The sequence below is a fragment of the Orycteropus afer genome, unplaced genomic scaffold, assembly GCF_000298275.1.
Source record: "Orycteropus afer afer isolate SDZICR_OR568_19922 unplaced genomic scaffold, OryAfe1.0 scaffold00037, whole genome shotgun sequence".
Lineage (NCBI taxonomy): Eukaryota > Metazoa > Chordata > Mammalia > Tubulidentata > Orycteropodidae > Orycteropus > Orycteropus afer.
Window position 1 is genome coordinate 3,375,803 of NW_006921624.1, and position 9,351 is coordinate 3,385,153.

Here is a 9,351-nt window from a genome sequence, read left to right on the forward strand (position 1 = left end):
GCCCCGGCCGCCCCCACACCTCCCAGCTGGCTCGCACCCGGTCTTCCCCGAACCGGGTCACACATCCCCACCCACCTTGAAGAATCCACGCCCCCTACCCCGTCCACGATTGACAATGCGCTTTCCCGCACCCGCGAGGTGAACGCTTACAGCCCGTGTGGAACAGATGAGGAAACTAAGGTTCTGAGAGCAGGCGCGTGTTCCTCTGAGGGCCCAGCTTGGCTAGTACTCTATTCACCCAGACCCCCATCCTGGGCGCCTTTCCTTCAGCAAGTACAAATCCAGAACGGCAGGGACAACCACCTTGGGGACAACGTCCCTAGCGCCTGGCTCTGGAAGGGGTCCAAGGGCATGAAGGATTTGCTGAGTATCCCCACTGCACGCTTCAAGATTTGGAGCCAGGTGTGAGAAAGGCCAGGCCCTTCTCTGGAGGGACTACTGCCTGGCCCCATTCATGCCCCATACCCGGTGGGGGGACGGGGCAACCCCTCTCAGCTACCTGGTGGGCTGGGGGGGCCACAGGCAAACTTCAACAGGGACACCCCATTCAGGCCATATATCCATATACCAGGCTGCCCTGGACTCTGGGGAGAGAACTTAAAACTCTTTCTCTCTCCCCTAAAGAGCTTGTGTTTGAATGGAAGAGACATGGAGGTGACAGGGACTCAATACATGCAGGTTGAACCAATTCTCCCTTTACAGGTGATAGAGCAGTTTGGGGGGCTTAAAGGGCCACAGCCTGAACTGTGCTGATGCTTAGGACCTACAGACAGCTTGAAAACTAGGGGAGGGGGGCTCCTTGAATAAGGAGTTGTTGTCTGAGAAGGGTCTGGAGACTCACCCACCCCAACCTCAATTCCAGGTGATAGAACAGACAGACACAAGCCAATGGGTTATTAGCTTATTTTCCCCGTGGCTTCTTGTCAAAATTCTGCACATCCTCCAAGGCACAGCTGCCCAGTATCACCCATCAAAGTACTCCAATCAACTGCAGCCCAGCAAATACCTCTTAGGTGTCAGGGGCTGCAGAAGCGACCTCCTTCAGAGGGGTGCCGCTTAGACAAAGCAATGCCTAGCACAGAGACAGTGTTGATTACCCAATAGGCAAGGTAAGCATGGGCTTACTTATGCTTATTTACTAGTCTGTAGTGAACAGCTGTTCATTAAGATTAGTAAGTAAGCATAAGTAAACCCATGCTTACCTTATTAGGTAATCTGCCCCTGCACAGAGGGACCATAAATGGTGAGGAACCAGCAGGAGCAGTAGGTTCTATTGGAGACGTGGCCTCAGCGTATGCTCTGGGCTCTCCCAACCATGGCCTCTTGCCAGGGACAGGGGGATGGGTGCACCTGGTTAACTCGGATGGCTGCTTCTCTCACAGATGTCCTTGTCAAGCTAGTTCCCCCAATGGGCTTGTACTTTTTCTTGGTTTTCACTTTCTAACTGATGAAAATTTCACAATTTTTCACTTTGTGGTACAAAGAACCATGAAGCATGCTTCATAACTCAGGTAGCTAGCTGATCATGTAGCAATGATGACAGCCTTATCCTATTTCTGAGTTAAAAAGAAAACGATTGCTCCCCTCCAGGAGGCCAGGTGGGATTTGTACCACTTCCTTCCCCTCACCCCTTTCTCTACAGCTACACTTCTCTGACAAGCTGCCTCCTCTTTGAAACCTACTCTGACCAATACCTCCTCCCACCCCACTTGACAATGCCCTTTAGACTGTTAATACTATATAACATTCATTCATTTCCTTGCCTTTCACTTATTCACCATTTACTGAGAGTCTACTGTGTGCTAGACACAGTGATCAAGGCCAATTAACAGGAGGCTGGGGACTTCAGATCACGGAAAGGGTGATTCTTCAGGGGAACATAGAGGGCCCCCACTGAACCCCTCACCACACCACACATCCACCCTGGAGGTCCTTGTGTCCCCTAGAGGACCCAGCAGGCTTAACAAATGCTCATCACCCTAGAAGGTCACAACTGGAAGGGGCTCAGATCCAAGGGACTGGATACAGAGTAACCGAGGCCCAGAGAGAGGGGAAGCGACTTTCCAGGTCATACAGCAAGGTTAATGGAAGACTATGGACTCCAGTTTCATGGTCTGTCCAGCCTCACAGCTTATTTACTGGTCTCCTTCACGGGAGTGAAAGACCGAGGGCTAAACTCCTCACCCAGCCATGAATGAAGGAAGACAAGATTCTTTTCCCCCCATCTCTGCACAAACAGCTCTTGGTATTTGATTTCTCAAGGCAGTTGCAACCCCAAATTCAGGAAGGGGGACTGGCCTTCAAGTCAGAAGTTCTTGTTCAACACCCAAATCAACCTTTATCTAAGAGCAGTGGACAAGTCGTGTCCCTTATTTCAGTACAATAGGGTTCTTGTTGCCTACTTTCCGGGGCTGCTCTGGAGCCTGCTCACAGCCCAGTGGCTTGAGGGCTGGAAGCCAGAAGCCAGCATAATGGGGGGGGCTCGAATCCCAACTCCACAGGACGCTAGCCAGGAGATGACAGGCAAGGTCCCTCACCCCTCTGTGGAATGGGTTGGGGGTTCAGTGAGCATGAAACAGGATGATGTAGATAAAGCTCTCAACACACCACATAGCGTACAGTAAGCACTCAACAAAAACCAGATGTTTTTCTCACATCGAATTGCCACGTAAATGTACAGGATTATTTCAAACATTCAGTGTTCAGTAGCCTATGTTAAGTCCAGCTCATCGGTGAGGGTTAAACAAGGTTTCTACAATCACTCCCTTTCCCTCCTACAAATTCTGGGCCCCTCTCCCTTAACCACACCCTCCAGATGCAACTTTATCTCACCCTCTCCAGGAAGGTGAACCAGCCCTGCTGGCCACCCCCTTGGGCCAGCTCAAGCTTTCATGCTATACTTGGGTTCAAATCCTCATTCAAACAAGCTGTAGGGAAATTACTAGACCTCTCTGAGCTTCAGTGTCCCTATCTGTAAAATGAACTAATGATAATGCCTATATATAGGGTTGTGGGAAGGATTAAATGAGATAAGATACCACCAGTGAAATGGTAAATATTAAGCTACACACAGTACTTGCTATCATTTTGCTTATCATTACTGATGTTGGCTCTAGTACAACTGTCTCTTTTTGCCCTGCGTGTATATGTGATCACGTTGGGTAGAAGTCTGGGTGCTCTGAGGAGCCTAAAAGCTGCCTGGCATCAGGGATGGGGTTTGTGTCATGACTAGTGTTATGGGTTGGATTGTGTCCCCCAAAAAAATATGTGTTGTAAATCCTAATCTCTATGCCTGTAGTTATAATCCCATTTGGGAATAGTTTGTCTTTGTTACGTTAATGAGGCAGCATCAGTGTGGGGTATGTCTTGAGTCGATTTCTTACAAGATATAAAAGAAGATTAAACAAGCAGACAGGAAAAGACAGACGCCAAGCCACATGAAGATCTCCAAGGAACCCAGAAACGGAAGCTAAAGAGACAAAGACCTTCCCCAAAGCTGACAGAGAGATAAAGTCTTCCCCTAAAGCCAGTGCCCTGAATTCGGACTTTTAGTCTTCTAAAGCTCTGGCTAAGGCACTTGACTGCTAACCAGAAGGCTGGCGGTTCAAACCCACCAGCCACTCCTCGGAAGGAAGGTTGGGCAATCCTACTTCCGTAGTGATACGGCCTCGGAAACCCAAGGAGGGGTCGCTATGAGTTGGGGCCGACTCGATGGCAAATAACAACAACAACAACAACAAAGCTCTGGTAGCATACTGCCTAAGGCACTTGACTGCTAACCAGAAGGCTGACAGTTCAAACCCACCAGCCACTCCTCGGAAGGAAGATGGGGCAATCTACTTCCGTAGTGATACTGACTCGGAAACCCAAGGAGGGCTGGCTATGAGTCAGGTCCGACTAGATGGCACATAAGAACAACAACAACAAACGGTGAAAAAATAAATTTCTATTTGTTAAAGCCGTCTGCTTGTGGGATTTCTATTATAGAGGCAGTAGATAACTGAGACGAGTAGTGAATGAGTAAATACACTCACAAAGTAATCCAGGAGCCAGAGAATGTCATCTAGTTTGGTAGTTCTGAATTCTTTTCAACAACTACTTTTTTCTAAAGCAACCTCACAGAGACTCCAGAGGTACAAAGCACACAGGGCAGGCAGGGCTGCTCTGGGGGAAGCTTCCGCTTTCATTCACTGTGACAGGGACTAATATCTAAAACTCAGCAAGCAGCCTGCACAGTCCATGGGGATGGAGACCGCTCCCTCCCACATCCAGCACTCTGCCTCTATTACCAGGCCACGCATGCTCCTATGTGCTTGCAGGAAGCTGTGCAGCAGGGGCTTTTGCACCCCACACACACCTGTTTCCGGGTAGCTGGATGTGAACAGCTATGTAGGCCTCCACCCTTCTCTGTAATGGTCCACTCTCCATCCGGACGTCCCACCTTCCAGGTGATCCACAGGCTCCTGGGTGCCCATCCAGGTCACTGACCAAATCTCACTCGAGGCAGTCCCAAGCAGAGGACCAGAGTCCTCAAACAACTTCTCCACTCCTGGTCCTAGCTGCCACACACCACCATCCTGACATCTGGTTCACAATCCTGCTCCTGCTCCAGGATCTCCTGAGAGACTTCCCCAAAGGCCTTTCAGAATTCCAGACACATGATTTCTTCATTCACTCATTACAATCAATTCTAAGGATGATGATGATGGTGATGATAAATTGCTAGTTTTGGAGCTCCTGTTCTGCCAACTTACCCTGTGTCTGTGGTAGCCCACTGAGTAGCTCCCAAGCCCTTGGGATGCTTGGGCATGATAAAAGATCTATGGCTTCTTATCTGGAATCTTTGGGAGGACATGTACTTCAGGTTTTCAGATGGGGAAATGGAGCCTCAGAGAAATTAAGCCACTGGCCAAAAGTGAAAGATCTGTTATAAGAACGGACAGGCAGGCCATCTTCTTCACACTTGGCCTCAGGGATCAGGGATCAAGGGCCAGACGGGGGGAGCAACAAAAGGGAAGGCACACACTCTCCATGTGCAGGGCTGTCACCCAGGGGCTCTCAGGTGAGGACCTGGAGGCTCAGGGAAGGGAAGCCTTGCCTGGTCCCAGCCTCACCTGCACCTCTCTCCACACCCAAGAGGCAGCACCTCAGGGACCATAAGTTTGTGCTCCAGCATCACCACCCAGAAGCCACGTGACTGTAAACAAATCACCATGGCCTCTGAACCATGATTTCTCATCTCAGTGTAAAGCATCGAGTGCCATTCCTGGCACACAGTTGATGTTCAAGGTTGAATTCCCTTCCCCCATCCTGCATCCTTCATCCAGGCCTGCCTTCATCACTTTCTTCCCTTTCAATAAACTGTGCTGTGCCACACAGATGGTGGACAGGCCAGATGTGCCTGACTCCCGCTGAGCCCTCAGCTGCCCATGCTAGGACCCCAAGACAGTGCTCAGGATAGAGCAGAACCCCATGGGCCCCCCTCAGCCTAGGCCCAGCTCCCTGTCCCATGGCCATTTCTAAGGCCCATATCCAAACACAGAGCCTTCAAGGAGGGAGGCTGTTTTGATAGGTATGTCTCTCAATGCCTTTCCTTTGCGATTCCCGAATTCATGAGCCATGAGAGCCTTTGGGGAAGTCCCAGGAAGGGCTTTTATAACACTCAAGGGTCACTCTTACATTAAAATGTAAACACACTTAAACATATTCATATGGAGAAATACACAGGGCTAGAAACACACCCAAGTGCAAGAACATGCATGCATACAAATGCACACATGGAGGGCATAAAAACCAAAACCAAACTCATGGTCATCTGCTTGATTCTAACTCATAGCAACCCCCTTTGGGTTTCTGAGGCAGTAAATCTTTACGGAAGTAGATCGCCCAGTCTTCCTTCCATGGAGTGGTTGGTGGGTTTGAACCACCAACCTTCTGGTTAGCAGTCAAATGCCTTAGGCACTATGCCACCACAGCTCCTTCATGGAGGGCATATCCACAAAGAAATGTATGTGCAAGCATACTAGCCTCTCTACCACCACCACCACATACACCGATACACACACATAAACACATCTGTACACTGACTGGCACACACACAAAGAAACAAATATACGATCGTGAAACACACAGATAAAAACAGGAACACAACCGAAAGAAGTATACAAATACGGCCCCATACTCAGCTGCCATCTGACAAACAGAATTACACTCACATACAGCCCAACACACTCAAACACACTGGCCCACCTGTGCTCATGTTCATGACCACCCTAGCAGAAAGGGAAAGTGGCTCAGTAAACTGAAAGAGCTGGGGTCCAAGAGAGAAAAGAGCTCCACGCTGCTGCCACCATCTCCATGCTCTGTGTGCTGGGCCTCACTTGGGGCAGTCTTTGCAGACAGCCCATCTGCCTTTCTTGAACCCTGAAAGCTTATCTTCACAGCTCCCTGACAGTGTGGCTTCTCAGAGTCTTACAGCCTGGCAACGTGTTCTGCAGGACACCAGCCCTATCCAGAGCTGGAGGCCTCTGCCAAACATTTCTTCTTCTGTCCATCATCCTCACACTTGAAATTCCATTACTGAGCATATCTCTTTAGGTCCAAAGCTTAATTCAATTTTTCGGAACCACTAGGAGCCCTGGTGGTACAGTGGTTCAGTGCTCAGCTGCTAACCAAAATGTCAGCATTTCAAACCCACCAGCCCACTCTACAGGAGAAAGATGTAGCAGCTTTGTTCCATAAGAATTTAACAGCTTTGGAAACCCTATGGGGCAGTTCTACTCTGTTCTATAGAGATATCTACCAGGTAAAATGCAAATATCTTTTATCCTTTCCCATTTAAAGGCATACAGCAGAAAGTTCTACCACTTAATGGCTGCAGAATCTGACACAAGTAACTTAACCATCCATGTCTGTTCCTCTTCTATAACATGGGGACAATGGCAGCCACCTCTCAGGTTGCTGTGGCAATTCGATATGATCATGCATCATTATGATCTTTGTTGTTGTTGTTATGTGTCATCGAGTCAGCCTCAACTCATAGTGACCCCTCCTTGGGTTTCCGAGGCAGTATCACTATGCAAGTAGATTGCCCAACCTTCCTTCTGAGGAGGAGTGGCTGGTGGGTTTGAACCACCAGCCTTCTGGTTAGCGGTCAAGTGCCTTAGGCACTATGCAATTATGATCTTAGCACACAATAAATATTAGCTGCTATCATTACTATCATCACCATCATCATTCTTACTGCTTCTTTGACCAACATTGCTGGCCTCAGCCATTCGCCACAAGTGGACAGAGAGCAGGAGTTCACAGAAATGACATTAGAAACCAAATCCCCTCCCACAATCTATATGGTAGTGTCTTATTCTGGGTTCTCTAGAGAAGCAAAACCAGTGAAATGTATATTATGGGGGGGGCAGAGAAAGAGATTTCAAGGAAATGGCTTATATAGTTTTGGAGGCTGGTAAGTCCCAAATTCATGAGTCAGTTATTAGACTAGAGGCTTTTCCCAACTTACACAGCTGCAGAAGCCTGAAGAACTCAAAATTTACAAGTCAGATGGCAGGCAGCAGCTCACATCCCAAGAACCAGAGGTCAAAGAATGACAAATTGGATACAGGATGGAGAGAGGGCGAGCTTTGCCAGAACATCCAATACACATACTAGATATGCGCTATACCTTCGAGGAAACTCCCCTTTCAACTGATTGCCTGAACACATCAGATCACACAACAGAGGATAATATATAATAACTGCCAAACCACTGAGAATCATGCCTAGCCAAGTTGACATATAACCTTTACCACCATAATCCACCCCTTGTCAATCTGGCACTGTACACATCTCCTTATACCACACATAATGTTTAAATAAAGATAATTATAAACTCATACTTGAGCCTAACATGATACAACTAACATGTGTACAAGCAAAAATGCACTAGCCCCATTTATATCTTATGTTTTCAAATAAGTGATGGAATAAAGGAGGGGAAAAAAACGAAGATATTTGCCATACACACACACACACACACACATATAACAAAACAAGGAAGAAATACTAAAAACAATTACAGTCCTCATTTCTGCAACTGTTACATGGTCATAGCTAATATGTAGAACTACCTTCTTCCACCGCCCATTCCCTATTGCCTTTGCCCTCAGCAAGTACTTCAGCTGGCTGTGGTTCTTTGCCTGGTGAGGTGACCCAAACCTTCAAAGGGTCTAAACCATTGGTAGTCATGTCAGAATTGGGTCACTATAGTTTTCCATTGACTTTAATCACAGGCCATGGTAGTACTAAGAGACATTGTAAGGGATCTCCTATATTCCACACATAGTCATCTTTACCTCCATTATGTAATATCAATCTGATCTCCTCTTGGTAATCAGGATCAATCACACCAGTTAACACAGTAAAATTCCCTTTGTTGCCTTTTGATCCAGAGGCATGAGGAGCCCAAAGTGACTGGGTGGCATTCGTAACTTTGGTTCACTGGAATCAAAGTTGAGTCTCCTAGTGGGTGTATTCCTCCTTTTGGAACTAAAACCTCTAGTCCTGCAGAGCACAGGGTCATGGGAACAGCAAGCAAAAATTTTGTGAGTGGATCACTAGGGGTAATGGTGAGTGGTGCTACTCCCATCTCTACCCCCTGGATTCCTGGACCCATGAATCCTGGCTATGCGAGAAGTAGCACCATATATTGGACACTGGTTCAGAGTATATATAGTCCCTTGGAGAACATTGCCCCAACCCTGCAAGGTATTGCCACCTAGCTGGCACCACCATTGTGTCTTTAACAGTCCATCCCATCATTCTATCAAGCCAGCTGCTTCAGGATGATAGGGAACACGATAAGACCAGTAAATTCCATGAGCATGGGCCCACTGCTACACTTCATTGCTGTAAAGTGAATTCCTTGATCAGAGGTAATACTATGGGGGATACCATGACTGTGGACAAGGCCTTCTGTAAGTCCATGGATGATAGTTTTGGCAGAAGCACTGCATGCAGGGAAGGGAAATCCATATCCAGAGTAAGTTGTCTGGTTACTGGTAAGAACAAAACACTGATCTTTCCATGATGAAAGTGGTCCAATGCAATCTACCTGCCACCAGATTGCTGGCTGATTGCCCCTAGGAATGGTGCCATATTGGGGACTCAGTGTTGGTCTCTGCTGCTGGCAGATTGGGCACTCAGCATTGGCTGTAGCCAAGTCGACCTCGATGAGTGGAAGTCCACGTTGCTGAGCCCATGCATAACCTCTGCCACCATGGCAACTTTGTTCTTTAGCCCAGTGAGCAATGACAGGACTGGCTGAGGAAAGAGGTTGATTGGTTTCCACAGAATGCA

At 47.9% G+C, this 9,351-nt stretch overlaps 1 protein-coding gene across 1 annotated transcript in view; it reads right to left on the bottom strand.

The window, feature by feature from the left end:
- Positions 1-9,351, bottom strand: part of LOC103193437 (DAB2 interacting protein) — a 146,408-nt gene that overhangs the window by 93,976 nt on the left and 43,081 nt on the right. The window lies entirely within an intron of this gene.